The following is a 16,963-nucleotide window of genomic DNA, read 5'->3' on the forward strand; positions in this document are numbered from 1 at the left end:
TTATTTATCATGTCATTATGAGTCTTCTATGGTAGAAATACATTTCTGTGTTTTGGTGCCATTCAAGGGGTTTGTCTCGTATAAATATTTGATTACTTTACATAAGTGACGCATTAAGATTAAGCCTGCTTTATGCATGTCTACCACAACTGGCTGGGGCCCCTGTGGAGGGCACATTTGGCCGAGGCCCTAGGCCAGTGCCTAGGTTTGCCTAATGGAGTGGTTCTCAAACTTTTTGTGTGAAGTACCCCCTGAGAAAATATTGAGCTCTCCGAGTACCACCTTGACAACCAACATTAGAATATATTCACTTTTGCCAGTCAATACAGGAGAGGTTCATAATGGCATTCCAAGTACCACCAGAGATGTCTCAAGTACCACCAGTGGTACGCGTACCACAGTTTGAGCACCACTGTCCTAATGGAAAGTCCGCCTCTGCTGATGGATGTAATAATGACATGTTAAGCCTATAGAGAGATCTTGGTTTAATATAACGCTGCAGTGACTTCAGAGGGGAATTTTTAAAACGTGAATTATTACACATAATCACACTGATCTACTATTTCAAATAAAAATTGTTATGAGTATGTGCACAATGGGAAAATGTATAATGAGTGAAAATAGAGTGGAAGGGATTAAGAATGCGACGTCTACACCAAGCAAATGTGTGCTGCTGAGGAAACCAGCATATAAATATGACATTTCAACTCACAGCTCGGCTGGAAGAAAGGCTAAACCTTCCAATTACCGAAAAAGTATATGTATCCCATGGTGGCGTGTGGTAAATTGTTATAATTAAACAACCGGAGACTGGAAAACGGAGAGAGAGGATGGGATCTAAAAATTACAGCACAGTGGATGAGTAAAAGAAAAGGAAACGCAAAACAAAACGAAATAAAAAAACAAACAAACAAACAAACAAAAAAACAAAATCCCCAAAAGAACGCCCTACAGCTGCTATTCTTTCAAAACAAAAACAAAAACAAAAAAACAAATTCACCACCACAACACACCACCACTACACCACTACAACACCACCACACCACCACAACACCACCACAACACACCACCACTACCACTACAACACCACTACACCACCACCACACCACCACACCACTACACCACAACACACCACCACTACCACTACAACACCACTACACCACTACACCACCACACCACCACAACACCACCACACCACCACCACCACCACCACCACCACAACACCACCACCACCCCCCCACCACCACACCACCACCACCACCACCACCACCACCACCACACCACACAGGGCCGCCGAAAACCACCCCACCACCACCACCACCACCACACCACCACCCCACCACCACACCACCACCACCACACCACCACCACTACACCACCACCACCACAACACCACCACCACACCACCACAACACCACCACAACACCACCACACCACCACAACACCACCACACCACACCACTACCACCACAACACTACCACCACAACACACCACACCACTACACCACCACTACACCACTACACCACCAACACCAACACCACCCCCACTACACCACCACACCACCAACACCAACTACAACACCACTACACCACCACCACACCACCACACCACTACACCACAACACACCACCACTACCACTACAACACCACCACACCAAAACACCACCACCACACCACCACAACACACCACAACACCACCACAACACACCACCACCACAACACACCACCACCACAACACCACTACCACACCACAACACCACCACCACAACACCACCACACCAACACCACCACTACACCACTACACCACCACAACACCACCACACCACACCACCACCACACCACAACACCACCACACCACCACACCACCACACCACCACCACTACCACACCACTACACCACCACACCACCACCACTACACCACCACTACACCACCACTACACCACCACTACACCACCACTACACCACCACTACACCACCACTACACCACCACTACACCACCACTACACCACACTACACCACCACCACACCACCACACCACTACACCACCACACCACAACACCACTACAACACACCACTACACCACCACACCACCACCACACCACCACTACACCACACCACAAACACCACCACCACACCACCACAACACCACCACCACTACAACACACCACCACAACACCACCACAACACCACCACTACACCACCACAACACCACTACACCACCACAACACCACCACACACCACAACACACCACCACTACCACACCACAACACCACCACCACAACACCACCACACCAACACCACCACCACAACACCACCACAACACCACCACACCAACACCACCACCACCTCCCCACCACCACCACACCACACCAACACCACCACCACCTCAACACCACCACCACACCACCACTACACGACCACACCACCACCACACCACAACACCACCACACTACAACACCACCACACCTCCACTACACCACAACACCACCACAACACCACACCACCAACCACCACACCAATACACCTCCACACCACCACCACAACACCACACCACCACACCACCACACCACCACACCACCACACCACCACACCACAACACCACAACACCACCAACCACCACACCAATACACCTCCACACCACCACCACAACACCACACCACCACACCACCACACCACCACACCACAACACCACAACACCACAACACCACCATCACCACTACACCACCACCACCACAAAACTACACCACCACACCACCACCACAACACCACCACCACACCACCACACCACCAATACACCATCACACCACAACACCACAACACCACCACCACACCACCACAACACCACTACACCACTACACCACACCACCACACCACCACTACACCACCACTACACCACCACCACCACCACCACCTCACCACCACACCACACCACCACACCACTACACCACTACACCACACCACCAGAACAATACACCACCACACCACCACACACCACCACCACACACCACCACCACAACACCACCACAACACACCACCACCACAACACCACTACACTACACCACAACACCACCACACCACTACACCACCACACCACTACACCACAACACACCACCACTACCACTACAACACCACCACACCACAACACCACCACACCACCACACCACCACACCACCACCACTACCACACCACTACACCACTACACCACAACACCAGCACCACACCACCACCACAACACCAGCACCACACCACAACACCACCACCACAACACAACACACCACCACCACAACACCACTACAACACCACCACCACACCACCACTACACCACAACACCATCAATACACCACCACACCACCACCACCACACCACCACTACACCACCACACCACAACACCACTACACTACACCACAACACCACCACACCACTACACCACCACACCACTACACCACCACTACACCACACCACCACCACACCACCACACCACTACACCACCACACCACCACACCACCACAACACACCACAACACCACCACAACACACCACCACCACAACACACCACCACCACAACACCACTACAACACCACCACCACACCACCACTACACCACAACACCACTACACCACTACACCACAACATATGAGCCCCATGCATGCAAAAGTTGCTGTCTCCTCCTGTCAATCCATACAATGCCGGATGACATATGGGTAGATGACGTGACGTGAACATTTTGCTGTCACAGGCTCTTAAAATTAAGTAAATCCATGCTTTCGAAATTGTCAATGTTTTAAATGATCAAACTAGTGTCCATGTTGTGAAAACGTAATGTGTAATAAAACCAGAGTTTAAATAAGTATACTTAATTTTGAGTCAAATGCCACATTTGTCCTATGGTGTGACTGTCACAAGCCTGGTTCTAAATGTTATAACATTTTTAAATAAACAATCAAAGCTCAGTCATTTCTCTAAACAATCCTGGCATGTTTTTCAAGGTGTCTATTTTTGAAAGTGGCAATGTTTAAATTTTTTCCAATTTTTCTGAGACCATATGGACTTATGAAGCTTTGTCACAGAAAACAATATCCTGTGGTGTGACATCACATTTTTGGGTAATTCTGTGGATAATTATCTATTGTTGAAGCTCCAGCTGTTCTTAAATTGTGACTTCAGACCCTTAAGAAGCCAATAGCAAGGGTGGATTTTAGTTTTTTTCTATCAGAGTTATTCAATCAATCAATTACGTTTTGCTACCACAAGATGTATTAGTTTTGTAGTCCTTTGGTGTGACAGCCATAAAATACATTTTGACAATACTGTATATTTTTATATTTTTTTCTTATGTTTATGTATGCAAATGCATCTTACTAAAGGTAAAATTGTATTTCATTTGGAAACGACATGGCTTTAAATTAACTCAAAAGCTCAAAAGTCCTATGGTGTGATGGTAAAAGTCCTATGGTGTGACACTTTGGAGTATCACACCAAAGGACAAACAGGTCACACCAAAGGACTAGATATCTGTGAAATAGCTTTTAAAACAACTGGTAGTACATGTTTTGTTTGTTTTGTTGTTTGACTAGATAGCCTACATATTGTGTATTCAAATTACTTATTCCTTTATTGGCCATTAGAATTTATACTTTGTTGCATTGTTGATGAATATTTGCTGTTGATTTTAGATACTGTCAAAGGATATAAAATGTCATTAATGGTGCTTTGAAACCATAAAATATAACGGTAACAGTGAAGGAAAGATGAGTGAGAGAGTATAGAGAAGTATAGATGAATAAAGTATGCTGCGGAGAGCTCAATATATAGCATAAATGTTCCCAGCTTCAGATACCAAACAGGCACTGGCCACTACACACTACAGGTTCAATGGTGTGACAGTCATAGCATACCTACAAAGAGGGTGAGGTGTGATGGTCATGCCAAGGTCACACTTCAGTATGAGTCTTATGAGCTCTGCAGGTTACATTTAATGACCTCATGGTTGTCATTAAGTGTTAAGATAGGCTGATAAGCTATGACTCAAAGACGTATAAGTGCAAAGTGTAGATCCATATTGACTACAACATTACATTATGATCAAAAGACAAAATAATCATGCTGATACATTTGTTTCTGGCTCAGTTTTGCATTTCTGTCCTTTAGCGTGACATGAATGTCCTACAGTGTGACATTTTTTAAATGCTCAAATATTTGTTTGAACTTAACAATATTTTTGATAAACACTGAATATTGCATTAGGGAAGAACAAATTATCATCCCTGAAAAGTTAGTATAAATTCTGTCAATTTTGAAAATTTAAAAAGAAAGATATCCCTGTATTTCCTCGAAGGTTTCTAATAAGCTCACCTCTAATGGGGAAAAAATACTTAAATAGTAATTTCTCATTTAATTAACACTTTAAAAACTTGCAATAAATATGAAGAGTGTAACAATGTTCATAAAACTCCATCAAGCCATTTCTACATTACTTAATATATATATTTCTTAACGTCACACCAAAGGACATATTTTCAGCAAATTGCTTTATCAACGTAAATAAATAATCAATTAATAGACCTACATTGTGACCACTTGGATTTTTTGAAAGATCAATTGCTGCACTACGTAGACATATACTTTTTTCCCTCATAAACAATGTTTTGTGAAAAAATGTTTTTTGCAGCCTGTCATCTACCCATACATATCATTTGAAAGAGGAGAATTGTGATGGAGTGACCATCACTAGGGTTGTGGGTGTGTTCTGACTAACATGCCAATAAGCCTGGCTCTTTGGTGTAGCGGTCAGAGCCCCAGTTTACTACTCCAGAAGGTCTAGGTTCGAGTCCCAGCTGGGCAACTCTACTCCCCTTTGCTACAAATGGTGTCAGAAGTGGGATGGTACAGTGAGCTTTAGAATCACCCTAACTCCGCTTCTTCTAGTGGCCCTCACCCCACCAGCAAGCCTACAGACAGGCCTGGAATGGGACCAAATAATGGCCTGGGCATATTGCATGGCCCCCTCTAAATTGTGGGCTTGCGTCTAAGCAATTACACACAAAAAACAACAGCATTGCCCCCTGAGGACTGTCGGGCTGCACAATTAATCGAATTTTAATCAAAATCACGATTTTGGCCGCCACGATTATAAAACATGAAAATCGCGATTTTATGGGAGGAAATCCAGTGTTCCATCTAAGCTGCGTGCACCTGCAGACTTGTGCACTGCTCGCACGTTCTCAGCACAAAGACATTTCAGCCAATAGTAATATTGTTGACAACTGTCTCTGGGCGTCCAGGCCTGCATACAGAGCAATGGGAAGTCCAATTAACTCATGTTACAGAGTTGAAATAGCACTACACTAGTGTTTTTTGTCCTTGCATGAATTTAGGAGAAAAACATCGACGATCAATCAAGATCTTATTTATTTCTGAGAGACAAAGCTAGGACTGCTGCAAGAGCTATTACGTCTCCACATGGATGACTAATCATGGATCATATGAAGAATAACGGGGCTGTTTCTCCACACTGTGCTGTCACATCAATTTGGCATTTTCCACTAACAACAACCCCTGTCACCATGAAAAAGTGAAAAGGATTATACCTTTGGTATCAAATTTAAAACAGAGGGAGTCCATTTAATATCATAAAGGTGCCGGTATGCTTGCTGCGAGTTGTAAATTACGCGCGTCACCGCGAGCAACCGACAGCACATGCTTGCTTGCAAGTATGATCACAAATGTTTGAAATTGCGGACAAACTCGAGATCTCTTAAAAGTTGCTGCCATTGTCGTTTTCATATCAAGCACACGCGTGGAACTGCGCGGTCTATCTTAGATCGCCCCAGCGAGTTTGAAGATATTGCACCTGGCGCACGCTTTTGGCTGCCGTGTCCAACGCGCGCGAAATCGACATTAAATACGCATGTTAACGCGTTCATGAACGAATCGTGCACGCGCTCGCGTATCTTGCAGCAAGCATACCGGCACCTTTAAGGACAGAGGAGTGAATCCATTCAAGCAGGCTGTGGCGGGCGGCTGTGGCGCAATGCATCCATTTCTAGTCATTTATAACCGCAGCGTCATGCGGCAGGCACCCACATGATTGATATGTTGATGGTTTTGTTGTAACCTTGCTTCAGGGCTAGCATTGTTCTGTTTTGTCTGCCCTCTTCAAACACCTGGGACACGTGAAGTCTTATTTCCCTCTGAATAAAGGAAGAGGTGGATGCAGTTCACACAAACAGACGCACGCACATACACACACACACAAGCACAAACACACACACACACACAAACAGACGCACGCACATACACACACACACAAGCACAAACACACACACACACACACACACACACACACACACACACACACACTGACATAGCCTACACACACACACACACACACACACACACACACACACACACACACACACACACACACACACACACACACACACACACACACACACACACACACACACACACACACACACACACACACACCCTTGCAGTCAGACACACTAAATACTTAACCTTCACAGAATTCAATAAGCCTGTCAGCCAATATGACTTGAATGGCGCTCTCCATAACTACAAATCTTTCCGCCACCAATGGGCTGCATCTCAGCCGGGCGGCCAGAGGCGCTGCACTGATATCTCTTCCCGTTCCCCCGGGGACCCGCGGGCTGTTTTTGTGAGCAGCTGAGAGGCGGGCCAGAGTCACAGGGTGCGCGGCGCGGCGCAGTGTGGCAGGCGGGGGCGGCAGTCGGCAGGCAGTCAGTCAGTCGGCAGCCATATTTTACAGCCGCAGATTTGAGCACAGGAGACACTGACGTGCACAAACTGTTTCCTGTCACAGCGCTGCACCGGCCCCTACCTGACTGGCGCTCACTCACTGAGCACAGAGCACAGAGCCGGAGTTCTCTCTATGCCTGCCTGCCTGCCCGCCCGCCCGCCTGCCTGCTTGCCTCCAGACGGGCACTTTCAAATTAGGCAAACCTAGGCAATTGCCTAGGGCCCCGATCAAATCTGAGATGAATAGGGCCCCCAACTGTCACAACAGTCGTAAACACATGAAAAAGTAGGCTCTGCCTTAATTTGTCACTTATGTTAAGTCATCAGAGATATAAATGAGACAAAACACTGATATGGCACCAAAACACTGAATTTTATGTCTATATATATATAATGACTTTTGAGGGCCCCATGTTTACATTTCGCCCAGGGCCCCAAAATGGCTAGATTCGCCCCTGCCTGCCTGCAGGTCTGTGTGCTTGAGGCATGGCTGCTTGCCTGCCTGCCTGCCTGCCTGCCTGCCTGCCTGCCTGCCTGCAGGTCTGTGTGCTTGAGGCATGGCTGCTTGCCTGCCTGCCTGCCTGCCTGCCTGCCTGCCTGCCTGCCTGCCTGCCTGCCTGCAGGTCTGTGTGCTTGAGGCATGGCTGCTTGCCTGCAGGTCTGTGTGCTTGAGGCATGCCTGCCTGCCTGCCTGCCTGCCTGTCTGTCTGCCTGCCTGCCTGCCTGCCTGCAGGTCTGTGTGCTTGAGGCCTGCCTGCCTGCCTGCCTGCCTGCCTGCCTGCCTGCCTGCCTGTCTGCCTGCCTGCCTGCCTGCCTGCCTGCCTGCAGGTCTGTGTGCTTGAGGCATGGCTGCCTGCCTGCCTGCCTGCCTGCCTGCCTGCCTGCCTGCCTGCCTGCCTGCCTGTCTGCCTGCCTGCCTGCCTGCCTGCCTGCCTGCCTGCCTGCCTGCCTGCCTGCCTGCCTGCAGGTCTGTGTGCTTGAGGCATGGCTGCTTGCTTGCCTGCCTGCCTGCCTGCCTGCCTGCCTGCCTGCCTGCCTGCCTGCCTGCCTGCCTGCCTGCCTGCAGGTCTGTGTGCTTGAGGCTGTGCAATGCAACAGCGACACCACATGGAGCAGTAACACGTGATGCTTCTTCACCACCAGAGAAGAGAGGAGAGGAGAGGAGAGAAGAGAAGAGAAGAGAAGAGAAGAGAAGAGAAGAGAAGAGAAGAGAAGAGAAGAGAAGAGAAGAGAGGAGAGGAGGGAAAAATGCCTCGTTGGCTGGACAATAAATAGAGAAGCATCGAATGAGGATACCGCACCATGCAGACTCGGTGATGAAATCAATACATAGGCTACTACATAATGTACTGACTCAACAGTGCTATGGCCTAAAAATGTAGCCTATATCTTAATATATATTAATTGTGTATGGCAGTGTGTGGATAGTAGATATCTGGTGATGATACACACAAGCATAATGAGAGCAGTGGATGAGAAGATTGCTTTGCTTCTAATAAACGGAATGAGAGATCAGACGAGACGGGAGGGAGGCAAGCAGAGAGTCTCAGAAGTTAAAAGTCTTTCATTTGGGCTTGGATTCCAAGATGACTTTGTAAACAGTAAAGAGAATGCAATATGCGGTCAGGCCACGCAAGGCCTACGTATATTCAAAAGCCAAAACCATACATCCAAAAACCAGCACGGGATTCCATGAAAGGCCGCTTTAAGAAACTTACCCTAAAATGTTCCCAAAAAATCCGTCCTCTTGTCTCCGCCTCAAAAGGCTCTTTATGACGGCTGGCTCGGGGACAAATTGCAGAGCTTTAAGAGGAGAAGGTGAAGCTCGCGACCGGGGGACTACATTTAATATTACCTTTGTCAGCTAAATAATATAAATCAGGCGCTGCTGTCACATGGACTCTGGCCACGGAGGATAGATGGCATTCAGGCGAAGAGGGTGCCAAAAAAGGAGTTTGTGGGGTTGGCACCACTTCTGAGTTTGTTATGCCGCCCGCCCGCCAGAGACTAATATTTGCTAGCTTCCTTCCACCACTCTTCATGTCAGTGCAAAAAGAGATGCAATTAGAGGTGGATGTCAGTGATTAAGTAATGCTTCACACGTGTTGCCTCCCCATGCACTTATCCATGGTTTTTTTTTTTGAGTTTTGTTTTTTTTAAGTGAAACAGTTGGTTGTTTACTTAAGCAGTTTGTATAAGAAACTATTGGATGCAGATGAAAAACAACACATTTCCAAGATTAAAAAGGCAACTGATTAATAAATATGTGAGGATTTTCTCTCTCTCTCTCTCTCTCTCTCTCTCTCTCTCTCTCTCTCTCTCTCTCTCTCTCTCCATATGTCGGTTTAGTAAATCACAGTACTTTGACTGCGGTCCCACTAAAACAGTCTAATGAATATTATCATTAAAAATATATATATTGGCCCAGATACTTGTTCACAGGCCAAGTCAGTCTCAGAGGATTTGACAACAAACAGTCTTAATATGTTTTGTTTTTTTGTTGACTGGTGCTCTGTAAAGGCTAAGTGTAAACAATATTGAGATGAAAGGACGATGGAAATCACAAAGCTTTGTTTTCTTATTTATTCAAGACAAAAGAGATGGATTATTTAAAAAACAAAAACAGTCAGCATCCTTCTGCATGCCATCAATAGCAAATAGCTTTTTTCCTTTAAATAATCAAATACAGCATGCCACAGTTAGTAGTTGGCAAGATATTAATCATTACATCAGAAAATAAGTAAAATGGAAAAACAACTTTTTTTCTCCTTTCTTTTAGAAAATAGACCTCAATGTGAGTGTTTTATTCACAAAGGAACTAGTCAGCGCCATGAGAGAGAGAGAAAGAATGTGTGTGTGCGTGTGTGTGTGTGTGCGTGTGTGTGTGTGTGTGTGTGTGCGCGTGTGTGGCAGTGTGTGTGTGTGTGTGTGTGTGTGTGTGTGTGTGTGTGTGTGCGTGCGTGCGTGCGTGTGTGTGTGTGTGTGTGTCTGTGTGTGTGTGTGTGTGTGTGTGTGGCAGTGTGTAGTAGCGTAGCACCGCAATCTCCCGTCCTGCCTGCCTGCCTGCCAGTCTGGCTTGGCTTGGCTGCGTGTTTGCAGCAGGTGCAGAGAGGAGAGGAGAGGAGAGGTGCGGTGAGGTGGCAGGTCCCATATGGCACGTCGTCACAGCAACTCCCCACCTTAGTCCACTCCCCCCTCCCTCTCCCTGCACCGCTACACCGAATCCGAGTCACTGGAGTCCAAGCTGACCTGCGTGGATACGCAGCCGCCACCCATGCCCCCCATGCCACCCAGGCCACCGACCCGGCAGTCCTGCCAGTGACGCCACGGCCGCGGCCCACTCCGGCTCTGGCCACACGGGCTGGCCAAGCTCTGCTGCTGGAACGAGCGCCTCGCTCTCTCCTCCTCCTCCTCTTCCTCCTCTTCCTCCTCCAGGTTAGACGCCCTCTCCGCCTCCTCATCATCTTCCTCCTCCTCCTCCTCCTCCTCTTCCTCAGGTATGCCGGCGCAGGTGTACAGGGACTCCTGGTGCCAATGAGGGGGGTGGTGCCTGGCGGCGAGCGCGGATGAGAGGGGGGGGAATTCCTCCATAGCGAGAGCCGACAGCCGGGCAGGCAGCGCGTTTAACCTGGTCGTTTCCATTGGCGACGAGCACATCCAGAGTGGGATTTTAACCTAGATTTAGGTTTTTTTTCTCTCTGGAAGGTGGTTGGTGGTTGGAGTGGGTACTGTATCTCAGAGGGATTGGAAGCTCCACAAAAAACACCCACACACCCACACACACAACTAGTATCTTCTCTCCTGGACAGATAAAAGGAAGCCAAAAAAAGGAGAGGCGGCGGCGGCCTCTGAGTTCTTGGTAGGTGCAGTCCTGCAGGTTGTTTGATCCTCCCACCAGCAAGTTACACTCTCCCCACCTGCGCTCTCCCAAGCACAGAAGATGCACTTTTCCTCTGCCTTCTTGCTGTTCTCCAGTGGCTGCTCTTTCTGGCTCTCCTCCTCTCTCTTGCTCTATCTCTCTCTATCTAGTAGTCACAGTGTAGTTTCTACAGTATCTCTTTCTTTCTCTCCTTCTGTCTCTCTCTCCTCTCTTTGCACTGTATCTTAGTCCCAATGTTCACAATGTAGTTGCTCTGTCTTTCTCTCTCTCTCTCCTCCTCTCTCACACTGTATCTTAGTCACAGTGTTCCATGTAGTTGCTCTCTCTCTCTTTCCTTTTCTCTCTCGCTCTGTCTTTCTTCTCCTTCTGTGCCGTACTGTATCTTAGTCTCAGTGCTCCAGTGCTGTGTTGCTGTGTGTGCTGTGTGTGCTGTGCTGTGCTGTGTGCCCTACTGTTGGCCTGGTTTTATATAGGCCTCGGCAGCCCACTCTGCCTCACTGCCATTGGCAGGCCACTCCTCCTCCACGCACTTGTCACAGTTCCGGATTCCATTCTCATACTCCGGAATCCGGGAACGGAAATAGACATGCATGGATCGAGAGAGAGAGAAAGAGAAAGAGGAGAGGAGAGGAGAGGAGAGAAGAGGAGAGGAGGAGGGGAGAGGAGAGGAGAGGAGAGCAGGGGAGAGGAGGGGAGAGGAGAGGAGGGGAGATGAGAGGAGAGGAGAGGAGAGGAGAGGAGAGCAGGAGAGACGAGGCGAGAGGAGAGGAGAGAAGAGGAGAGCAGGGGAGAGGAAAGGAGAGGAGAAGAGAAGAGAGGAGAGGAGAAGAGAGGAGAGGAGAGGAGAGCAGGGGAGAGGAGAGCAGGGGGGAGGAGAGGAGAGGAGAGGAGGGGAGAGGTGAGCAGGGAAGAGGAGAGGAGAGGAAAGGAGATCAGGGGAGAGGAGAAGAGAGGGGAAGAGAAGAGAAGAGAAGAGAAGAGAAGAGAAGAGAAGAGAAGAGAAGAGAAGAGAAGAGAAGAGAAGAGAAGAGAAGAAAAGAGAAGAGAGGAGAGGAGAGGAGAGGAGAGGGGAGGAGAGGAGGGGAGAGGTGAGCAGGGAAGAGGAAAGGAGAGGAGAAGAGAGGAGAGGAGAGGAGAGGAGAGGAGAGGAGAGGAGAGGAGAGGAGAGCAGGGGAGAGGAGGGGAGAGGAGAGGAGGGGAGATGAGAGGAGAGGAGAGGAGAGCAGGAGAGACGAGGCGAGAGGAGAGGAGAGAAGAGGAGAGCAGGGGAGAGGAAAGGAGAGGAGAAGAGAAGAGAGGAGAGGAGAAGAGAGGAGAGGAGAGCAGGGAAGAGGAGAGGAGAGGAGAGGAGAGCAGGGAAGAGGAGAGGAGAGGAGAGGAGAGGAGAGGAGAGGAGAGGAGAGGAGAGGAGGGGAGAGGAGAGGAGAGGAGAGCAGGAGAGACGAGGCGAGAGGAGAGGAGAGAAGAGGAGAGCAGGGGAGAGGAAAGGAGAGGAGAAGAGAAGAGAGGAGAGGAGAAGAGAGGAGAGGAGAGCAGGGGAGAGGAGAGCAGGGGGGAGGAGAGGAGAGGAGAGGAGGGGAGAGGTGAGCAGGGAAGAGGAGAGGAGAGGAAAGGAGATCAGGGGAGAGGAGAAGAGAGGGGAAGAGAAGAGAAGAGAAGAGAAGAGAAGAGAAGAGAAGAGAAGAGAAGAAAAGAGAAGAGAGGAGAGGAGAGGGGAGGAGAGGAGGGGAGAGGTGAGCAGGGAAGAGGAAAGGAGAGGAGAGGAGAGGAGAGGAGAGGAGAGGAGAGGAGAGGAGGGAAGAGGAGAGGAGAGGAGAGGAGGGAAGAGGAGAGGAGAGGAGAGGAGAGGAGAGGAATGAGGGACATTGGGAGGGGAGAGGAGAGGAGAGGAGAGGAGAGGAGAGGAGAGGAGAGGAGAGGAGAGGATAGGAGAGCAGGGAAGAGTTGAGGTGAGGAGAGGACAGGAGAGGAGAGGGAAGGAGAGGAGAGCCGAGGGGAGGAGAGGATATAAGAGAAGAGAAGAGAGGAGAGGAGAAGAGAGGAGAGGAGGGGAGAGGAATGAGGGACATTGGGAGCTTGGCATTACTTGGCATTGAGTGTAGAGTGAATCTAGCGAGCTTAATTAGAAAACACTGCGATGTGCGTTGGTGAGACGAGAGGAGGAGGAGAGAGGAAGCCGACGCATTAGTGGGCTGGTTGAGATCGTAATGAGAATATACAGTACCTCTCTCAATCTTGCAGACAATACAAGAGGCTATCTGACTAAAGAACCCCCACTCCCGTACCCGCCCACACATACACAACATACACACGCAGGCATGCATGCACGCACGCACACACACACAGTATATGTACACACACACGCATACGTACACACAAGCACACACAGTCACACACGCACACTCACACATGCATGTCCACATATGCGTGCACAGCACACACATGCACATACGCACACAAACACACAAACACACAGACACACACACACACACACACACACACACACACACACACACACACACACACACACACACACACACACACACACACACACACACACACACACACACACACACACACACACACACACACACGTGCGTACACACACACGCAATCATCAACGCCGGGGGCCATGAGTGGGTGAGCTGAGGATCCAGACCTATTTTAGAGGCACAGTGCAGATGGCCTTTAGCGGCGGGAGGGAGGGAGGGAGGAGAGAAGAGGGAGGAGAGGAGACGGAGGAGAAGAGACGAGGGGAGGGAGGAGAAGAGACGAGGGGAGCAGGAGAGAAGAGGGAGGGATCATCACAGAGTAGCAGAGAGAGTGAACGGATGAGTTAATGACAGACAGTTAATAGAAAGGATGAAGAAGAGGAAAATACATGAGCGCAATAAAGAGAGAGAGAGAGAGAGAGAGAGATAGAGAGAGAGAGAGAGAGAGAGAGAGAGATAGAGAGAGAGAGAGAAGAACGGTATGAGAGAGAGAGAGAGTAATAGCATCTCAGTAGAGAAGGAGAATGAGTGTCCTAATCAGTGCATCACAGAGTGAGAGAGAGGAGGAGAGTGAGCTGCATCTGATTAAGAGAGGGGAACACTGTCCACACTGAGGAGGACAGGGACAGGAAGAGGAGGAGCATTACTACCCTGGCTCCGCCCTCGCAGTGACGCAACACCTTCGGCTACACTAGCTCAGGAAAACTGCTTGTTCAGGCAGATTCGAGTTCCACCTGGCAGGGGAACTCCACCCACTTTGTCGGGAACCAATCAACAGAGCATCTCCAACGGTCCTGGGTAGAGGCGTGTTCAAGGCAGTGACGTGGTTTAAGCAGAGACGTTCTAATGGGATTAGGAAAATGTTTGGTTCAAACTTTGGCTCAGCCTTTTCTGCCCTCGACCAGTAGCAAACCAAGGGAGGTGGGTCAACCATGCCGTTTGAGAACGATAGTTGCTATGGTCTTGGTCAGACCAAGTCTCGAAGAGATTTGAAAGTCATGATAATCAGGCTAATAGACGACTGCTGAGCATCAGAGCAGAGGGAGGATGGGAGAACATTACAGAGTAATAGAGGAAGAGGACGTGTATAGCCTTAACAGTACAGCAATAGAGAGCAGGCTTATAACTATTATAGAGCAATAGACAGCATGCTTATAACCAGGGCTGTAGTACTCGATTCCGGACTTGGACCCTTTCAAGACCCTTTCTTATGGACTTGGACTTGACTTATACTCAGGCTTGTCTTGAACTTGGACAATGGCTTTTGGACTTGCCCGGCCGAGTCTTCATTTTATTTAGAACTTTGGCCGCCATATATTAGAAATTGGAGCTTTAATCCAGCAACATACCAGTTTAATTTCAGATGCATGGCATACATAGCTTCAGCTCCAGTTTCAAACCTTTACATTATTGTCACTTTTTTTATTCTGACCGACATCTGTTTTGGACTAGACTTGGACTCTATCCTTTTGGATTCGGACATGTCTTGGACTTGACTAGTCCAGGTCTTGGACTTGGTCTTGTACTTTAATCCTTTTGGACTCTGTCTTGTTTTGGATTTTGAATCTTTTTGGACTCCGACTTGTCTCGGACTGGACTGGTCTGGACAGCCGTAGCCTAGTGGTTAGAGAGCTGGTCTTTCAATCTAGGGGTTGCAGGTTCGAATCCCCCCCGGACCTCTCCCCACATCTCCATACATGTCTGAAGTGCCCTTGAGCAAGGCACTTAACCCCACATTGCTCCAGGGAGTGTAACCAATACCCTGAACAAATAATAACTGTAAGTCGCTTTGAATAAAATGTAAGTGTCAGCTAAATGTAATGTAATGTCTTGGACTCTACAAAGGTGGACGTGACTACAGCTTATAACCATAATTACTTATAACCATTACAGAGCAATAGAGTGGGGATCTTTGAACATTCTAGACTGATAGAGGTGGGATGCGTGAACATTACAGAGTAATATAGAGGGGTGGGTATAGACATTACAAAGTAATAGAGGGAGAATTTGTGCGGCAATGCAACAGAGAAACAGAGTGGATACGTATGACATGATAAGATGCGTATGATAACAAGTGAAGGACAAAGTTGATTAATCAGTTACAACCGAGGGCCACATTGAACTGACAGTGACACTGACAGTGAAAGTGAAGTCGAAAAAATCGACAGACCGACCCGCTCTGCGCTGAAGGTAGTGGGGGTGAGATGCTACCACCCTCCAAGCAATATATGAAGGGTCTGAAGTTAGGCATGCTAGGAAAATAATTGAGGATCCATCACATGTTCTGAATCCAGAATATGAGCTGCTTCCCTCTGGCAGGTGATTCAGAGTACCAGTTAAAAACAAGAAAAGGTTTTTGAATAGGTATAGGTTTTCTTTTGTCCCAGTGTCTGTGAACCTATTGAACGCAGGTCATTGACAACTACAGTACCATCCTTGTAATGCCATGCATGTGTGTAGGAGGCTGTAATAGATATGCACTTGAGTATTTCTATGAAGGCACTTTAGGTATGGATGGATGTCTGTATGTGTTTTTGTTTTGTTTGTTGTTTTTTTAGGCGTCATGTGTATCAGTGGTGTGTATAAGTGGCAGCTATATGTCCAAGACAAATTTCCTTCGGGACCACTGATTACAGAGTATGGGCAACACACTAGAACTAGACTGATGAAGAGGATGAAGATGAACAATGCAGGGAGGATGAGGATGACAGGCGGAGACTGAGAGTAACAAAGACAGACAGAGAGAATCAGTACTATAGAGAAACAGACAGGGGATGCTTAGGATCATTTCAGAATAACAGAAATAGATGGTTGC

This window comes from Engraulis encrasicolus, chromosome 22 (assembly GCF_034702125.1).
Source record: "Engraulis encrasicolus isolate BLACKSEA-1 chromosome 22, IST_EnEncr_1.0, whole genome shotgun sequence".
Lineage (NCBI taxonomy): Eukaryota > Metazoa > Chordata > Actinopteri > Clupeiformes > Engraulidae > Engraulis > Engraulis encrasicolus.